This window comes from Carettochelys insculpta, chromosome 1, assembly GCF_033958435.1.
Source record: "Carettochelys insculpta isolate YL-2023 chromosome 1, ASM3395843v1, whole genome shotgun sequence".
Taxonomy (NCBI): Eukaryota; Metazoa; Chordata; order Testudines; family Carettochelyidae; genus Carettochelys; species Carettochelys insculpta.
The window spans coordinates 198,858,144-198,878,735 of record NC_134137.1 but is presented as its reverse complement, the minus strand read 5'-3'; the positions used below and the strand labels follow the sequence as shown (position 1 = coordinate 198,878,735).

At 45.7% G+C, this 20,592-nt stretch overlaps 1 long non-coding RNA gene across 2 annotated transcripts in view; it reads left to right on the top strand.

Moving 5' to 3' along the window:
• LOC142006966 (uncharacterized) overlaps positions 1-20,592 on the top strand; it is a 246,399-nt gene that overhangs the window by 36,517 nt on the left and 189,290 nt on the right. For both annotated transcript variants that reach the window (XR_012643869.1, XR_012643870.1), the window contains exon 2: positions 17,138-17,245. This is a non-coding gene — a long non-coding RNA (uncharacterized LOC142006966). The remainder of the gene's footprint in view (positions 1-17,137; positions 17,246-20,592) is intronic.

Genomic DNA, 20,592 nt, shown 5'->3' with positions numbered 1-20,592 from the left:
AGTGGGACGACAACCGCTGGCTCAGGAACTCCAGGATGAGCCGGCAGACATTAATGGAGCTGTGCCAGTGGCTCACCCCCGCACTCAGGCACCAGGACACTGCCATGTGGCGTGCCCTCCCAGTGGAGAAACGGGTCAGCATCGCTGTCTGGAAGCTGGCCACTCCAGACAGCTACCGATCCGTGGGACAGCAGTTTGGTGTCGGCAAGGCCTCCGTCAGGGCTGTCCTTATGGAGGTAAGAGAACCCACGTGGGGGAGCAGGTGGGCCCTGGCAGGGCAGGGGAGGGCAGGGCCACGCACACCCTGCATACCCCTCATTGGTGCTCTCCCATGTGCTTTCCCTCAGGTCGTGCGTGCCATCAACGCCATGCTCCTCCATAGGCTCGTGAGGCTGGGGGACCCAGATGCCACCATCTCGGGCTTTGCCATGCTGGGCTTCCCCAATTGCTTTGGGGCTCTGGATGGGACTCACATCCCCATCCGCGCCCCGCAACACAGTGGAGGACGGTACATCAACCACAAGGGCTACCACTCAGTGGTCCTCCAGGCCTTGGTGGACAGCCAGGGCCGTTTCCAGGACGTTTTACGTGGGCTGGCCTGGCAGCACCCACAACGCCCGGGTTTTCCGGAACTCGGGCCTGTGCCGCCGGCTGGAGGCGGGGACCTACATCCCCCAGCGGGAGAGCCCTGTGGGGGACACCACCATGCCCCTCTGTGTCGTCGCAGATGCGGCATACACCCTCTGGCCCTGGCTCATGCACCCGTACACGGGCCATCTCTCTGCCAGCCAGGAGCGCTTCAACCAGCGCCTGAACCACGCGCGCCAGGTGGTGGAGAGCTCATTTGGCTGCCTCAAAGGGCGCTGGAGATGTCTCCTGACCCACCTAGATGCGGGCCCCAACAACATCCCCCAGATTGTGGGTGCCTGCTGCGCCCTACACAATTTGGTGGAGAGCAAGGGGGAGGCCTTTTTTCAGGGCTGGGCTGTGGAAGCCGGCAGGGGCAACGTGCAGCCACCCGCTGCCCCCAGTTGCCAGGTGGACCCCCCGAAGGGACCCGAGGCCGGGGGGCCCTGCGGGCCCACTTCAAGGAGGCCGTGGGGTGAACTCTTCGAGGGCCCCCCCACTGCGCCCCCCCCCTTCCTCCACAACACTCCCTGCCCCTACGTCCACACCATGGAGCACCCAACAGCACACCCCCCTCACCCCACTTCTCCTGGACAAATAAAAGCACGCACTCGTTGGTAAAATGAAACTGGTTTTCTTTTTTCAACTGGTTTTTGAACTAATAACGACAAAACTATGTACAAGAGCTACTAACTAAAGCATAACATAAGTGAATAATAAAAAAGTTTCCATATATTTACATGTAACAAAAAACAGAAAACCAGGGATTGCAAGGACGGGGAGAACTATTTACATGGGGCGGGGGGGACTGGGCAAACGGAGGGCACAAAAACATAAGTCCAACTATATACAAGGGGGGGGGCCATGTCCTGGGCCCCAAGCCCCTATAGTCTGGCACTGGGGGTGGGCGGCCGGGAGCCCTGCCTCGGCCGCAGCCCTGTCTGGGGCTGGCTGGGGGCCGGGCAGGCCGGAAGATACGTCCAGCAAGTTTCAGCTGGCCCCAGGTGTCCCTTGGCGGTCCGGCCCTCGGTGGCAGGTGGCAGGGTGACGGCGGACGGCGCAGCGACGAGCGGAGCAGCGGGTGGCGCGGTGGGTGGAGTGGGCAGGGCGGGCACTGCGGCGGCCGGCGCGGCACGGGGGGGCCAGGTAGTCCACGAGACGGTTGAATGTCTCCATGTAGGCCCCCCATGCCTCTTGGCGCCAGGCCAGCACCCGCTTCTGCAGGTGGAGGCGGCGTTGCTCCGCCCGCAGACGCTGCTCCGCGACCTCCAGCTGCCGACGATGGATGGCCAGCAGCTGGGGGTCCGTCGCCGCCGTGTGGTGTTGCAGGGTCCACCGTCTAGCCCGCCGTGGGGCCGGTTGGTCCTCCACCGAGGGGCTGGCCTGGAGCGATGGCCCCGGAGGGGATTCTGGGACCACTGAAGCCTCGCCGGTGCTCTCTGGTCCTTCCGATGGTGCAGCTGCGGAACACAGGAGGAGGGGAAGAAGAGTGGAGACAGGCGTTAGTGTGGGCCCTGAGCCGTGGCCCTTGTCCCCCCAGCCCTGTGCTGCAGGTTCCCCATCCCTGTCCCTGGGAGATGCTGCTGTGATGGGGTCCACGGGTCCCCCTGCACTGCACCCTGTCCCCTGGCGGGAGTGACTCTCACTTCACTCAGCAGGGTCTGACAGGAGAGGTTTCTTAGGCCACAGATGCCCAGTTTCTCCCAGGAGTGACAGTACAGCAGTCAGAGACAGTCCTTCCAACCCGTCCTGGGGAGAAGACCCCAAGGGGTGCCCCTCTGGGGTGTAGCTTTCCCCCTCCTCAGGCTGGCTGCCTTCCAGCTCTCCCTTCCCCTAGCCTCTACCTGCGGCCCCCCCTGATTCAAAGCCAGCTTGGCTCCTCCCCTGTCTTTGTTCAGGGCAGGGGTGTCACCTGCCAATTGTAGCCCCAGGATCATCCTTTGCCCCTGGGAACTATTCAGCTTGCTGCTCATATCTAGCCTGAGTCTCGCATTTGCACCCCCCGACTCCATCACATGCTGCTGCTGCTGCTGCTGCTGCTGCTGCTGCGGGGTGTCCCACCCCCTCCTCCCGGGGGACCCTAGAGATTCCGTTCCCCCCTGCCCCGGGGATGGGGCATGGCACTGTCATGCTGGGCGGGGGGAAGGGGCTGATGCCCTCCTGTGAGGGACATTGCACTGCTGTCTTTGTGGCCATGGCCATCTGGGCATGTGGACGGCCCTGGCCACATATGTATTACCCCCGCCCCTCTACACCGGGGGGGGGTACATACCTGTAGGTCCAATCCCATGGTTCGGGGACACCCGGGGGGCGGATGCCCGGCTGCTGCTCCGGGAGGGGAGGATGATGTGCAGCCCCGTCTCAGCGGAGGAGGAGTCCCCCTCCTCCTCCTGCTGCTGCGATGCCCCAGGGGTGGGCTCCAGGGGGGGACCCCGGGGTGCGGGGCTTACCTCCGGGGCGGACTCCGGCTCCGGGGCCTGCTGGGGCTCCTCAGCCGAGGTGTCAAGAGTGGCCGGAGGGGAGGAGGTGTGCCGGGGGCCCAGGCTGTCCCTGAGCTCCCTGTAAAAAGGGCAAGTGACGGGGGCGGCCCCAGATCAGCCGGCCGCATCCCGGGCCCAGGCGTAACCCTGCCGCAGCTCTTTCACTTTACTCCGGACATGGTCCAGAGTGCGGGCAGAGTGACCCTGGGCGGCGAGGCCCTCAGCCAGCCGAGCGAACGCATCCGCGTTCTGCCTCTTGCTCCCCATTACCTGGAGCACCTCCTCCTCGCTCCAGAGCCCCAGCAGGTCCCGCAGCTCGGCCTCCGTCCAGGAGGGACCCCGCTGCCGCTTGCTGCCCTGGCTCCCCTTGGGGGGGTCCCCTGGGGGTGCTGGGGGGGCTGCTGTGCGGCCATGAGGTTGGTTGGGGGTTGTTGGGGCTGCTCAAGAGCGTGCAGGCTGGCCGCGTGTCTGGGCTGCCGCCTGCATGCTCTCTCAGCTTCCTGCACAGAAAGGGAGGGAGAGGGGACCTTTAAGGGGCCACTCCACACGGCCACCATTGAGCTGAGGGGCTGGAGAGAGCGTCTCTCAACCCCCCAGCTGATGGCCGCCATGGAGGACCGTGCAATTTTGATGTTGCAGGACGCGCAACGACTACACGGTCCCTACTTCGACGTTGAACGTTGAACGTCGAACGTCGAAGTAGGGCGCTATTCCCATCCCCTCATGGGGTTAGCGGCTTCGACATCTCGCCGCCCAACGTCGATGTTAACATCGAAATAGCGCCCAACACGTGTAGCCGTGACGGGTGCTATTTCGAAGTTAGTGCCGCTACTTCGAAGTAGCATGCACGTGTAGACACGGCTCAATAGTCGTAACTAGAAATCAATTTAGTCCTTTGATATTTGTTCTCCTGCACGCTACGGATTTCTCTGAGTGGCATGTGTTTGTTCTTTGCTTGTGAAAGAACCTGACTGATGTTATGTACAAGTATCAGCAGCTGTGCAACAGTGTATGGCACAGCTGCTCAGAGGCCAAACGAAAGTTTCATCTTTGTTTGAATGAGACTAATAGAACAGCACAGTGATAACAAAACACACCACCTGTGTCCGTGCCATAATTTTCATGCCTGGAATCTTGCAAAGCATTATTGTTGTATGTAGTGGAACCACAGAGAGTTAATTCCCTTCTTGGTGTGAACAGTTGCTATCATTGTTTTAAAGGTCCATGAGTCATTGTGCCCTTCTGTTACACAATGTCCTCCATCTGATCAAGAGTTGATTTTTATGGCCAAAATGTCAGTGCTTACAGCAGAAAAAGAAATTCTGTCTGAGCCCTGTGACGATGTGAGGAATCTATTTGTGGTTTATCAGTTGGGGTTGATATTATGGAAATATCTGAAATTGTGTATTGTGGATTGCCTTTACATCAATGCTGAGAGGGGTTGTACCATAGCTCTGCTGAAGCAGGCACAGCAATCAGTGGTTAGATTTCAATACGTGTTTATCCAAGTGGAAATATCTTGGACTAATGAGAGGGCTGAACTAAGAGAAGCTAATTCCTCCAACTATCTGCAGAGATGGGGAGTAACAGCAGCAAAGCAAAGAAACCAGTGGTTAGTAACACCCACCCCCACACACACACGCAGAGTAAGCTTTAGGCACGAGAGGGATAGGAACAGATGGGAATTGGTTGAACTACAAGAGGGGCAAAGCTACTTTGGAGCATAAGAGGCGTGTCTCTGATCCTGAAGAGAAGCCACTTTTAGGAGGACAAACCTGGACTCCTTGGAGAATTCTGCCCTAACTCCAATCACTTCTCTAAAATCATGAGAAAACCAAAGCAGAGAAAGGCATGTGAGCATATATATATATATATATATATATATATATATATATATATAAAATCTGTTTAATTATCAAGCTACCAAAGTCAAGGGGTGGTTAGATGATGGTGGCTCACCAGGGTTAGCCCGTGGTGGGCTGCTGCCACTATATTTACCAAAGCCTGTTCAGATATGAGTGCTTGCAGCTCCTGCTGGCCACAGATTCCTGTACCTAGCCAATGGGAGCTGCATGAAGCAGCGAGAACCAGACCACTGCTTCCTGCAGCTCCCATTGTCTGGGAATGGTGATCTGCAGATGCTCATATCTATGGAGATGCAGGTAAATACAGGGGCATTGTCCTGCCAGGGGCTAAACCTAGTGAACTGGATTCATCCCATGGGCCAGTATTTGAACACTGCTGACTTAGGAAAAGAATAACCGCGGCTGAGAGCTAGGTGGTTAGACCCCTTTTGTGTGCGGTCTCAATTCTCAGAGCTGTGTTTGTAACAAGCCCTCTCCTTCCATTTAAGGGCATTACTTGGTCATCTCTCTACCAAGCAGTAGCAGATCTTGGAAACATGCAGGTCATTTTTCCCAGTGGAAACAAAATCAGTGATCTGGAACTTGGTTATTCATATCTGCCCAAGGACTGGTATATTTTGCATGATTACAGACAGTACAAAGAAATGTAACTGGTTTTCCTCTCCATCCAGTAAGGCTGCATGCTGACCTTTTAAAAGTGCATTTGCAGATATACCAGAGGATGTCCAGCACAGCAACATGTTTAGAGGTTGCTGTCTGCAGCGGCTCACAACCATGTATGCCAACCTCAGGGCAAACTATGAAGAAGCAGGGCAGAGACTGAGACAGATTGTAAATTCTATACCTAATTTTACCAACCAAATGCCTATATAAATTCCTAAAGCAACACTCTTATCATGGAGTCTTAGACTGAATGACCAAGGAAACTGTCTACCTTGCCACCCAGGCAAGGTAGTATTTAGTAATAGAGGGTTGCTGTATTCCAAATATCACAAAATATGCAGGTGTTCCCAATCCTAAGAGACCCATCACTTACTACAGGTTAATTTATACCTTAATCTCACACCAGAAACAATGTTTGCAGCCAATCCTATGGTAAACCAGCTAAGGATTTATTAACCAAGAAAAATGAGTCATTATAAAGTTAAAGCAGGCACGTGTGTTTGTGTTAAATATAGATACACACACACACACACACACACAAATAAGAAAAGAATGGGTCTCCTCTACAGATTTAGCTGAGCACCAGCTGGGCTTTAGCTTAAGCTGCAGAGGCTCATGCGCTAAGCTCCAGAGATCCTATATTTGTGTCTTCCTCTCAGCAATTATATGTGCACAGCCTCTTATCCTTCCCAATTCTAAATTGTACAAACAGGGTTATATTATGAAACAGAAATGAGTTTATTAGCTACCAAAGGTGGATTTTGAGTGGTCAAAGAGGTAGCAAGCAGAACACAGCAGGTTCTAAAAAAAAAAAGGAAACAAAGTATAACAAATTAAGCTTAATTCATTCAAGAAATTGGTGACAAATAGTAATTCGTTACCCTAGATATCATTACAGAAAGGTTACAGAAAGTCCTCTAAGGAAGTTGCCCTGGCCTGCTGCTTAAAACTTCAAGTACTATTGCTCACAGGCTGGGTGGCATTCCAGCTTGGGGCCATCTACTTTCACATACACCCTGTTTAGTTTTTGCTTCCAACCTTGATTGTCACTTCCGTGCCTTATATGCTCTTGGGTAAGGTGGGAATCCTTTGTCATTGAGTGGGAAAACACTGGGTTTCCAAAACGGGAGGATTGATATCCAGTATCTGGTGACTCAGTTCCCTGTTCTATGCAGGGCTGTAGCAGCTTAACTCTCATGCTGCTAGGCGCTTTCTCAGTTCATTGTCTGTGCTAAAGTACCATGAGCCCTGTCTCACTTTTTTCACTGCTGTACCTGAAGAGCTAGTTGTTGGTGCCACCCAAAGTAGCATATTTGAAATACACATGCATGTTCAATATTCCTAATTTCATATACAGAAATGGTACAAGCATACAACCTGGATAATCACATTTGGTAAGTCATAACCTTTTCAATAATATCTTACGTGAGCCATCTTGCATAAAATGTATCTGTTACGTCATATCCACATCACAAAATTTTCATAAAGAATATGGAATGTAACATCACACTAGTTTTAAAAGATGACATGATTGTAGTATCAGTCAGCTGTGAGTGTCTTTTGGGGCTTACCCAGCCAGACTCAGGAATCTCTGCTTCTGTTCCATATCTCTGAGAATCCAAAAGAGCAAAAGCAATTAAACCTTTTCTTTTGAGCTATTTTTACGTTCTTTTTTGAGAATACAAGATAGGATAAGCCCTTTTATGCTTACCCTCTTCATGTGATTAAGAGTGAATCAAAAAATCTTTGTGTTGTGATGTCCCAGAATAGCCCATTAGTTTGGATATGCCTTCTTGGTGGGCAGGAGTGGATCCTCCTGACTGGGTTCACAGTTTCAGAGCAAGCACTTTTATAATTACATGGCAAAAATGTAAACATTATTTTATAAAATTTAATAAATAAATAAGTGAGGTGAATGCATGCAGCAACTTACAAGCATTTCTTAAAGTCTAGCCACATTATTACAAGTGCAATGTGTTGCCTGATTCTAGGGAATTAATATTGTTGTTTGTAATATGGGTTATAAATTGACCAATTAATCTGATCTGAAGATCATAAGGTTCTTGTCCCAGAATTAGATTTTTTGCAAGGCCCCTTGGGATGTATGACCAGCACGCACATTCTGAGAATAAAACAGTCTTTAAAGACTTTCAGTAAAATAATTGGGAATAATAATCAAATGGAAAAGGCATCAATCAGATTTACAAAGACGATAATATTGTTCTAGAGGCATGTGTGGTATTACCTTTCTAGAGTAATATGCTCTTCCTTGATAGCCTGCTGGTAGGAGAAAAAGGATCACTTTGCCTCAGACATGCCAAAAGAATCTGATCATCCAGGTTGCTCATTTGTCTGGCTATCCTGGAAGAAGGAGAGGAGACATTTGATATGCATATAATCAGGGTACAGCTTTATTATTAGGTGTCTGGGACTACCTGGCAGTTAACAACATGTATAGTGCAAGTAATCCTCCCTTGTTTTTTCCCATAATAAACTGGGGGGGGGAGGATTTTGATAGCTCCCCACCTTTCCACTCTAGTCCCTCAGGTGTGGAGATGCTGCAACACCCTCAGGTTTTGCAACTGGACTCCCTGCATCTAGGGGCTGGCCCCTCTGCTGATACACTGACAGCTCTGCCAGCCCCACATCCCAACCTTCCGGCAGCCCCTCTGAGGTCTTGCTGGCTTTGCCACTTCCCACCCCCACCACCCACCCCCCGACCCACAGACTCTGCATCCTGCCAGCCATAGGGTCCACTCCTGGCCTCAGCCCCAGGCTCCAAAACCACCCCCAGCTGCAGCTTGGCTGCCAGTTCCCCTGGACCTGAGGCCATTGCCACAAATGGCATCTGGTTCATCCAGTCTGGGAGTATTGGCAATCCTAGGTGTGACCCTGGCTTCGGGCAGTAGTTGAGTGTTAGTAGAAATGTGGGGATGGGGAGCACAGCTCAGCAAACCTACCATAAAAATAGTTTCAGTGCAACTGATATGATGATGTGGTTGACTCCATGCCATACCAGCTACAGGATTCTGCAACTACCCCCAGCTTGCTCAGTTACCAAGCACCTGTCCTTAAATCCTGTTCTCAAGGATTACTGTATGCCTTCTTCTATGGAGTACCTGCCCTGAACAGCCACTCTACACTTAAATAACGAGTTGCCACATATGACCTACAACCTTTAGTGCTCTGGATGAACAGGGCCCACTAGAATCTGCTCTGAGAAAGGTGAAAAAAACCTGGGCCAATATGGTGGGAAGGGAAAAATTCCATCCCAGCCTTCTTCAACAGGACAGTTTGCATCATGCCCACAGCAGATGTAACTAATAGCTTCATCTATTTGCCATCCAGATGCTGCCAACACTGCTCCAAGAATCAGAAGGGCAGTCTCAGCACAGGCTGGCCTTTTAAAACCCCTCATTTTTGGGTGCTGAGTCAGACATCACATTGGTTCTTCCTCCAGCAGTTTTATGTCCTTCTGCCCTGTTCCCAGGCATCAAGAATTGCTCTCGTCTTCCAGCCAGCTTAAGATGCAGGTTGGTGATTCTGGGAGGCATAGAATGTAGGAGAAGCTAGACAGCCCAAAACCTATAGAAAGACTACAGAAGTGAACTTAAAACCTAACTAAAACTAAGTGACATGGTGGTTTCTCCCTCTTATGAAGCCTATGTGGCCACCTTCCACGTCCAAGCTTAATGTTCTCATCGACAAAATATACGCTTATGCTGCAAGTTGGCATGTTCATGTATGCTAATGATCATTCTCATTTTCACATCTGTTTTTCTTGCCTAATCAGTTATTTCAGCATTTTGTGTGATGTACCCTGTTTAGTTTGAAGATGGCCTGGACTTAGGAAGCCAAGTGTCTATGCCAAATTTCTGACTGACTTTAACTCATTATGACTTATCTATGAAAAGGTCTGAAATGTGTGCATGTTAATTTGCTTTAGTGCAACATAAAGGATATATCATGTAGTTCCCTTGAGTTATAGCCAAAACATTACAGTACGGGTCTTCAAATCTTTTATAATGACATAATCAAATTCATAAAAGCTAGAGAACCCACTGCAGCTCTGCTTGCAAGCAGAAGATGGGCTGGAAGAAAGCTGTAGACAAAAATGTGCTGTAGTACACATCCAAAGTTTAGGTGCCAGGCCCTGCACTGGCCAGGGGAGGGATTGGGTCTGGCACGGTGTGGGGGTGAACATGGTAGAACCTTGCCTAGACAGACAGCTGGACTGACACAGCAAAATTAATATATAAGATATACATAAGCAGACTAGTCTGATGACCCACAGATATCCATTTTAACCTTACTGACACACAGGTGAAACAGACTGGTTTTCAACAATGAATTTGTCAGTTCTTCATTGTGGTCCAAAGCCTCGACAGTAGCTGATATCTGGTCAGTCCATGTCATAGCTGCATTTATTAATTATCAAATTCTCTCAGCACTATTGCACTTCTGAGAAGTATGTTAGGTATATTAGTTTACTTAACCAACAGTGTTATAGAAGATGAGATCCATTGATCAACGTCTCAGTCCAAGAAGGTATATTTAGCAAAAGCAGCTTATGCTATGAATATTTATTAAAATATCTGTTCCAATATTCACCTGTACTCCTATTAGAAGTATTTATTCTGTCCATTTTACAGATGAGTAAGCTAGTGAAAACGGTGCAGGTGTTAAATGAAGAAGGGAAGCGGTACGGACTGATTATGAGCATCGATAAAACAAAAACAATGGTATTTGGAGATCAGGAAATAGGAAGGAAGCTCATTGTTGATGGTATTGAACTAGGAAATGTAAAGACGTTCACATATCTGGGGAGCAACAAAATATATGATCTAGACCAGGCATGCCCAACCGGCAGCCCGCAGTCCGCATGCGGCCCTGGACAGCTAGTAATGCGGCCCCCACAAGATCGTAAACTTTTAACATTATTATGTGATTTATATACATTAACTATATTATATATTTTATATGCGGCCCAAGACAATTCCTCTTCACTCAATGCGGCCCAGGAAAGCCAAAAGGTTGGACACCCGTGATCTAGACTGTAAGAAGGAAATAGAGACTATAACAGTAAAAGCAAGAGTGAGTTTGAAGGTGATGAATAAGATCTGGAAAAGCAAAGTGATTAGCTTAAGAATGAAGCTGAGCATCTTGAAAACATGTGTATTCAGCAGCATGTTGTACAGATGTGAGACATGGGTGATAACGAAAGATTAGAAAAGAAGAATATTGGCATTCGAAAGGAGTTGTTATAGAAAGATTCTGAAAATAGGATGGATGCAGAAGGTCACCAATGACGAATTATATAGGAAAATACAGCCGAAAGAGAACCTGCTGCAGAAGGTTATAAAATGGAAGCTACAACTATTTGGGCATATTTGCAGAATGAATGACAAACGAAAAATCAAGACCCTGGTATTCGGCATAATGGATGGTTCGTATAGGAGAGGCAGATCCCCACAGACAAAGGGTAGATGATGTAGTAGATTGGTGCAGAGCTAGTTTACAGAAACGAAGCTACTCCACACTGGACCGGGAAAGATGGAAGAAAATAGTGAGAGAGGCATCGAACACCAACAGACGCTGAGCCCATGGTTATTGTTGATGATGATGAAACTCGGGCATAAGAAGGTGAACTACTTTGTCTGAGATCACAATTAGGGTCAGTCAGGAAATACACAAGACATTTCTGCTTCTTATTCTGGAATGCTAGCCATTGGATCATAATCTAATTGTTACCCTGTATTATTGTATATACATTAATACACACCAAAAGCAGGTCACAGTAATTGTAATTCCAGCTGTACGTTCAGGTAATACTGAAAAACATTCAAAAGACAATATTTTTCAAATCTCAAAATAAGAATATCCAGCTTAATTTGGACAATTGGTATGCAGTAGTTTGTTGTACCAATTATATTATTTAGCTGTCAAGTGTTTCATCACAAGAATAAAGTATGAGTGGGGAATGTTAACAATTTATTTAAGTGATTAATAATTTACATTTTGTTAATTATTTTGACCTGTTTTGGTGTATATTATCATAACACATGAGTAAGCCATCTGTTGTCAGTAGAATAATTAATAAGTACTTTGTGAATTATGTATTTAATAAAAAAAAAACCACATAATTAGACCCAAACTGAGGAGCACATTCACATGCACATAGGCAGTTAGACAATGGATTCTGCAATGGCCAGCCCACAACTGTAGCCTTGCTTTTCTACTTCTATTAAAGTCACTGCTAATTTCATTTAATTTAAAGCTTGCAGACTTTAAACCATGATTTTGAAGGTAGAGTGTTTTGTTTTAGAGTGTAACCTTTAAAACCTTTTGTTTTAGAGTATAACCTCTGTGAATTAAGCATTGTGCCAACTGGCTAAGTAGCAGTGCAGCAGAAAAGGATCTGGGGCTTATGGTGTATGAGAGGCTGGATATGAGTCAACAGTGTGCCCCGGTAGCCAAGAAAGCTAATGGAATGTTGGGGTGTATTAAGAGAAGCATTTCCAGGAGATCTAGAGAAGCTATTGTTCCCCTCTATTCAACACTGGTGAGGCCTCATCTGGCATATTGCATCCAGTTCTGGGGCCTCCAGTATAGAAAGGATGGGGAGTTGTTGGAGTGGGTCCGGTGGAGTGGAGTGCCCCCGGTGGAGGGCAACAAAAATTATTAGGGTGCTTGAGAAATGACCTATGAGGAGGGGCTGAGGTATGTGGGCTTATTTGCTTTGCAGAAGAGAAGACTGAGGGGCGATTTGATAGCAGCCTTCAACTTCCTAAGGGGGGGCTCTAAAGAGGATGAAGAGGGACTGTTCTCAATGGTGATAGAAGGCAGAACAAGGAGCAATGGTCTGAAGTTACAGTGGGGGAGGTGTTGGTTGGATATTAGGAAAAGCTATTTCACCAAGGCTGCAACTACATGACAGTTCCCTTTCAAAAGGGTGGCTTTCAAACATAAATGTTGAAAGATGGCTTTTCAAAATAGAGCATCCACACTGGCAAACAGGGTGTGAAGGTCCAACCCGCCCTTTCGAAAGGCCCCCACCGCAGTTTTGAAAGAGAGCATCCACATGTCCCAGGGCACTCTTTCAAAAGTACAGGGCCAGGAAATGCTGCAGGCAGGGTCACATGGCAGCCAAGCCCTTCTGGGGCAGTCACCAGCTTCCCCTTTAAAGCTCTCCTTCCCTCCCCCGCCCCACCAGAGCCACAGTCTGTACACGCTGAGGGCTGGCTAGCTGTACGCAGGCAAGCAGAGGAGGAGCAAGTTGGGGAGGCACCCTGGGCTCTCACAGACCCCAATCAGCTCCCCCTCGCCCTCCCTCTCTGCAATCGAGGCTGTGACATTTAGATCTGTTCCTAATATCTTTGATGTTTGCACAGTGTCCAGGACCCTTCCCAAACATCTGACTCTCTTGGAGGCAGTTATGTACTAGCATAACGTAAATTATTAATAATGGACACATTTGTGCTGCACATTAGAAATTATGAAGTTCTCCTTTCTGATATGGCCCTTCTTAGTCTGTGTCTGACATAGATGGAAATGGGCAGAGATATCAGAGTTCCAGCACTAAGGAGGGATTTTTATTGGCTGAAACATTTAATGCTGAATTTGTTAGTTGGGTGGAAGGTCTTACAAATCACAGCAAATCATCTTAGAGACCCAAATATGTGGTCTCTAATGTAGCTTGTTAACTAATCTACCTTAAGTAACATTTTGGTTTTACAAGCAGCAATTTTACACAGAGATTTATTTTCAAACTGAAAATTTATGTTCATTTTGGCACAGCCTGAAAAAAAAACGATCAAAAAGGTAAGCATGCACTAAAATGTCTAAATATTATGGAAAGCTTTGATAACCCCAAATCACACACTGCCTTAAATCAGTATTTTAGTGGCATAATCTGAAATATAAAAAAGCTTTATATTAAAACTATTTTTTCCCAATTTTGCAGTCTTCTGACCTGTAGCTGATGTAACAGACTGTTGATGCCATGTGACTGTTTGATGGAGTAGGGTGAACATTTTTGGCTTCAGCCTCTATGATTTGGTACAGATTTGCTCTATCACTCCTTTGACCAAGCAGTACCCACAGTTCAGGAATCTGTAGGTGAAGGGTGATTTCTGTTTGGACTCAGAACTGATGACACAAAGGGAGGCTATTTTTGAAGCTGTGTACACGACTGATATTAAAACGCTGTAGCTAGTCTGCTGTACCTGTGCTGTGGTAAGCCTGGAGTATAGATGCCAAACACTACAAGACACAAGTTGGTTTACCGTCACTGGAGGATGTCCAACTCTCTTGGGGAGGTGATGCAGGTCAATAGAAGCATTCCTCCTTTAATCTAGCTCAGTGCTTCTCAAGCTTTTCAGCATCACATCCCCCTTTTGATTTTTAGAACCTCTCGTGCCCCCCCCCACCTCTTTTTTTTTTTTTACCCTGGGCCAGACACCCCAGCCACCTGTCAGCCGCCTGCCTGAGCACCAAAGCAATGCAGTGATAGCCCCTCATCTTAACATATCCTCTTCCTCCCACTGCCCCCACCAACCCACACTCTCACCTTTGCAGGAGGCAGCTAGCATTTTTATAGTGGCTGTGCCGGGTCACCCATGTGAAATGGCATGGGTTGAAAGCCAGAAGCAAGGGCCGGGTCTTTCTTGAGGTGGGAGGAATGAATGGGGGGAGGGGGGCTGGGTTGCCTCATGCCCCCCCCCCCAAGAATTTCTTCACGCCCACAGGTGAGGCACACCCCCAGTGTGGAAAGCCATGATCTAGCTGTTTTTACAAAGAGGTTTAATTGATACAGCTAGGCCCATGGGTGTGGATTTTTCATAACCTGAAGCTCTATAACTACATATAAGTTTTAAGCGTAAACTAAACCTTAGTATAGATATAGTTGCAAAATATACTCGCATCATCTTTTCCCTGGATAGCAGCAAAAATAAAGCCACATTCAATTTCTCCTATTTTTCCCCAGAGCGGCAAGGAAGGCACTTTTGCCCTATTCCAACAAACAACTCCCTGCATCTATTTCTCTCTAGAAACCTGCATGCACTTCCAGCAACACATAGGTTCTCCTGGTGATTGTTCATGCTGAAATTTTGGCCCAGACTCCAGTATATGAGTTTGAAATGGAGGAAACCCTGTTATTTCAATGGACATCTTGATCTATGCCATTGCTTGAGCTGCTAAAATTTAGCTATAGGTGTTAAATTGGTTGTGTCGCAAGGGGGAGAAAGGTGCATCTTTGGACGCATGTTAAATTAATTTATTGTAGCACACATAACATCCTAGTTACAGAAAGGTAGCCGTGTTAGTCTGTATTTTCAAGAAAGAAAAAAGCAGTCCTGAAGCACTTTAAAAAATAACAGAATAATTAATTAGGTAGATAAGCTTTTGTGGGGCAGACCCACTTCTTCAGATCTGGAAATAGTGCTGAAAATGAACTTATCCTAGGGAAGCCATGGCATTTGTAGTTTTAATGAATATTAATTGGCTAGGGTAAATTTAGATTATCTTGACCAGCTAAAATAGGTTTAAAATGAGCATAAAAATCTGCTGTTACCAGAAGTTAGACATTGACTACACTGATGGCAGTTCTACACTAGAACTGAAAGTCAATCCTAGATACGCAATTTCAGCTACAGCAATTGTGTAGCTGGAATCAATGTCCAGGTTGAACCTCCCTAATCAAAAAGTTTCAATCACTTGTCTGAAATGAAATATATGGCTGCAGTTTATTAAAAGGATTTGGTTGTTCAGTGGAGAAAAGAAACTGTCCTTCTCTAATTAATAGTTTAATATTTTTTTCTCTGCCTTGGGTACATACTTTCTCCTATCCTAAAAACCAACAGAGAAGGCTATCTTCATCTCTGAGACAAAGAAAGCAGATTTACCTTTATGCATGAAAGTCTGTCTGTGTTGGATTGCACATCAGCAGAGGGATGAGGCGGACAGATGAATCTTTCAATGCTGGATTGTGAGAAGGAGTTCTTCAGAACCATCGTCAGTTGTGACTCATATGCTGTCCACCAAATGGATCAGAGCAGGCTCATCACTCAGATCACTTTACTGAAACAGACACTATTGCAAGTCTTATTCTTTTCACAGCTGCAATATTTACACCAGCATATCTCTATTAACTTCATTGCAGTTACTTCAGATTTATATGGCATAATTAAAATAAGAATTGGGCACCATCCATTATTATTTTTCTTTATCATTTATAAACAATGAGAATCTAGTTGAGGCCAGCATCATAACCACTTTCTACTGTGTGACCTCTGTTCCAGGTCTCAGTTGTTCCAAAGGGTTGCTCGAAAACCTCAGTGAGCAGCTGTTGCACAGTAACTCTCCATCAGCTTTCTTTAACATTTTGCTGTGTCCTTCCTGGCTTTGTTTTGCTCAGAGAGTTGATCGAGCAAGTAGCAAGTGAGATTCCACCTCCTGACCGAGCTGTTGCAAGAAGCTGATTTGCATCCACATTTCTTCCCCATCTGTGCCAGGTGATAAAGGACTGGCTAAACTGACCACAGATGTTGAGCGAAATGACCAGCATGTTTTCCACCTGTCATTGTTTGCCTAAGGGGCATGCACAGACCAATTAAAGCAATACACAAAATGTGACAGATGTTCACGCTATTGCAACATAGCTATGGAAGCTACAACAGCCACCAAACAAATATATCAAATTTTAACTCAGGCCATTTTGCATAGGGTAGGTCCCAATAGGTTTCCATAATTTCTGCCCTTGGAGACATCATTTTGTCACCCTTCTTTGCCCGGTCTCCTCTAACCGTAATTATCATTGTGGTGTTATTCCTCTGTTCTGGGAAAGGGGAGGGGCATGCGATGGGTCACCTCTGCGATCCAGCCCAGTGCATCGCACTGGATTGGCTGCTCAAAACAAATGTGTGTTGAGCTTCACAAAATAGGATATTCACTTTGCAATTGGTAATATCATGTAATTGTGGGGGAAGAACCTGGATGTCTGAGATGATGATCTTGTTTGGTTGATTGTGGGTCACACTTTCAGGGCAAGTTTCTCTCTGTGCGAACGTGATATCGGTGAAAATCTGTATGTGTTTGGAAGCCTTGTTTTTAATGCAACCCCTTTCCTCAGTTCCAGTCTGCGTAGGTGGCCAAATAACTGGCACCTGCCCCAGAAGAGCACAGAGAATTTACAAGTTTTAAAACCCAACTGGAAGTGTGAAATATTACTAACCATTGCAATACAGTTCTTGTGAAAGTTCTGCTTCTGTGTTATTCCAGCTCTTGGCTTTTATTCACTGGAACATTACAATTAAAAAAAAACAAACTAGAGAATATAGCTGATCTGGGTTTTTATTGTTTTAAATGCACTCTACTAAAATTCAATTTGAGTTATTTTCTTATCACAGAGATAAACTGAGGTAGTCACATATTTTCTATTTTAATAAAAAATAGCTTGAATAACTATTGATGTTTATTGTGTCTTATTTTCCATCATGCCAGGCGTGTTGGATACTGAAGAGGCTATCAGCTGCTTTTCCCTCCTGCTCCTGAGTGTAAGCTGTTTCAGATGGCATCCTGTAATGCTGCAGAGAAACTCGTAGAAATTAGGTAAACCATTTTTCTTTCCTTCACAGTTTTTCTTATTGAAACTCTCACAAGAAGACAAGTGCTTCAAACTTAGTTCTGATTTGGATGCTTGCTGCTTGTTTCTGGCTCTTGCCTTTATAAGTGCGTAACAAATGTAAATAGTTAAGGAGAACTATAGTTTATACAAAAAGATTGTACTTATTTAGCATCAGAAACTAATTTGTAATACTCTGTCCAGTGTGATCACATTTCCCAGACACAAAAACCTCAGGCATGATAGTAATATCCCATCCCACATCATGGGACAGGGTTGTGATTTGATTGACCAAATTCTGTTAATGTTATCAACTTGAAAACAGGGCACCTGGATAGCTGTGGAAAGGGTGGGTTATTTTTGTTTTGTTTTGCTATTACTAGCAAACCTCAGGTAACAACCAAGAAATGCAAGATGGCTCTTGCCATAGACCCTCCCATTACCCCCAGCATAAAGGTGTCTTGAGAAGCATCAGAGGATTTCAGGCCTGGTTTTGAAGCTTGTTAATGTCAATGGGAGTGTTTCCTTGGCCTCAGTGGAGTTTAGAACCAGTCATTCACAAGGGACTCTAGCTGGCTGAAAACTTCCAAAATGTTGCAACTTAAATACATGGCAAAATGTGGGATTGTATCGGGAAGGAGAAGGGACATATGGTGCTTAGTAAGGGCTGGCGCTTTTCATAGCCACATTGTCTTTCGAGCCTTCCAATTGGTTCCTGATTCTGAATAAGGTTCAAGATGTGGATGAAGTGATTTGAAACAGAAGAGAGAACTCACATGGAACCACCCAGGAAAGGTGAGGATCTGTGGACTGAACAGGGAGCTCACCGGCTTTTAGCAGACAAAGGGAAGTTATCTCATCCCTGCTTCACCTTGACTTAATTCTTGAATTTAACAAAGGTAGCTATTTCCATTGGTCTGGACTACTGTTCAACTGGTAATTTCACAAACAGCAGAGAATTAAGCTACTCAAGAGTTTTGAGTTTTAAAAAAAAATGTGAACCTGTCTTAGGATGGAACTTATTGACACCTGTTCACATGGCTTTTTGAGCTACAATAACAAACTTCTTGAAAAGCTTTAAATATTTATTATCTCCAAACTTTATCATTTTTTGTTTGTTTTTGCTATTTTTCTGCCTTCATAAAATAGTCTTTTATTTAAAACAAAATATTCAAAAACTAAAATATATTGGATTATTTTTTCACCCACAAAACCGCAAATTGCATTTCTTTTTCCTCTTCCCAGCAGTGCAAATGCTTTCAGGCAGCTCTACCCAGGGTAATAATTAGAAGGACTAAACACTTGCTCAACAGAGTAAATTTCCCTGCAATGATGCCATAATCAGCAACAGAGGGCGAATCAGAATACCCAAGAGTTTTGAGTCAGAAATATCTTTACAAAATGCATGACAAATCTCCTTTGGACTCTTGGCAGAAATCAAGCAGCAACTCTAAAAAAAATTAAAGAGTTGCTCTTATTCTTTATTAGGCAAAAGCTGAATATCCAGTACATGATGGCTGAAATTATGCTAGAGTATTCTTTGATACAAAGCAGGGGTGAGGGTAGGGAAAAAGGACTTGATTAGAAAAATATTGCTATAAGGTACAAGTAACTTTTGGTCTCCTGACAAGTATTTCTTTATTATTTAGATGGAAGCTAACACCGTCATTTCATGTTAGAGTGCTGAACAATAATAATAATATGTGGGGATATCCATTTCATAGAACTGGAAGGGACCTCAGGAGGTCACTGAGTCCAGTCCCCTGCGCTCTTGGCAGGACCAAGCACCATCCCTGACAGATTTGTTTATTTGTTTAATCTATTTGCCCCAGACCCCTAAATGGCCTCCTCGGAGACTGAACTCACAACCCTGGGTTGAGCAGGCCAATGCTCAAAGAGCATGAAGAAAATACCTTGCTGCTTCATTTTAGAGGTTTTGTTTAACTGTTTATCTCTTTGAACTTGCTGTCCTCACATTATATGATTGGAATCCTTTAGTTCAGTGTAAGAATTAAAAGAGTCACCTGTTTAGTTCACTGGGTATTTTCACAGCTGGAACTGTGATTGTTTCACATTGGAATTTTAAATTTAACTTTTCCCGATGGTGGGTGAAAGCAGATTTAGACTCTCTCACTCCATTTATACCTGTGAGAGAGACAGCAGAGTTTGTAGCTTGGGATGAGAGAAAGCTAAGATCTCTGTAGGCTACTGTGGCATCTTCCCTGTTCTGGGTTGCTCTGGTGGTTGGGCTGGCATGAGACACAGTGGAGGTAGTCATGGAAGAAGGTCTGGGGGTTCTATGCAGCCATGAGCATCAGTGGAGCTGCCTCTAGCATAGTAACACTTTTGATGCCCTTTATAATAGATGATTACCCCCACCATGAGCAAGGTGGGAGAGGAGAAAGAGTTGTGCCTCTCTAAGGCTGCGTCTACACTATGAGAGAAATTTGAATTTAAGGCATTAGCTTGATATTACTAGGTGATTGTCTCCACTGAAAATACCATTAGCTTGATTTAGGGAGCACTAAGCTCGATTACAAAATTGAGGGAACTGTGGGATAGGTTCCCACAATTCACTACTGCAACAGTTGATGTTTGGTGACTTCAGTGTGGAAGCAATGCATCAAATTTGTTGGGAGCCTGTGGGAAGTGAGGATACTCAAAATCAAATTTAGAAACACCATCATTATAAAATCAATTTTAATAAATTCAAATTTATCTTCTAGTGTTGACATAGCCTAACGTACAGTTCCTTCCTCAAGCTTCTCTACTTCTGCTGGAATGACACAGGATTGTGTCGCACCTTAGACAAGGCTAGGAGCCTGGGAACAATTTAGCTTTCATATTTTACCATATGAAATAATGAAAAATATTGGTGTGACAAGCAGGAAGTACAAATATTTCATTCAGAAAATGTAGTCCTCTCTGTGAATTCTGTGCACACAGGCTCACACCTTAGAGGTATTAAGTGTTCAGTTCTTGTTTTCGTCCTGTGCTTGCAGATACAGGAGGCTTGGGGAGGGCTACACCTGTGGTGTGGGAAGTCTTGTTCCTCCTTTCATCTCTGTACAAGTCAAGAATGGCAACCCAGAGTCTGTTGCTACATTACTTCTTCAAGAGTCCAAATAAGACATCTCTTCCAAAGGTTTGTAGTTTTGAATTAGCACAATTTAATCAAAACTCCCTCCAAAATATTAGAAGTGGCTTGACACAATGGATTGTTCTAAATCATTTGTGTGCGTCTTTTTTAACCATACCCTATCTATTTAGTTGCAACTATGTGGAATGGCACCCATCCAAGCTTTGGCCCACATTTAAAAACATAAGTTCCTAA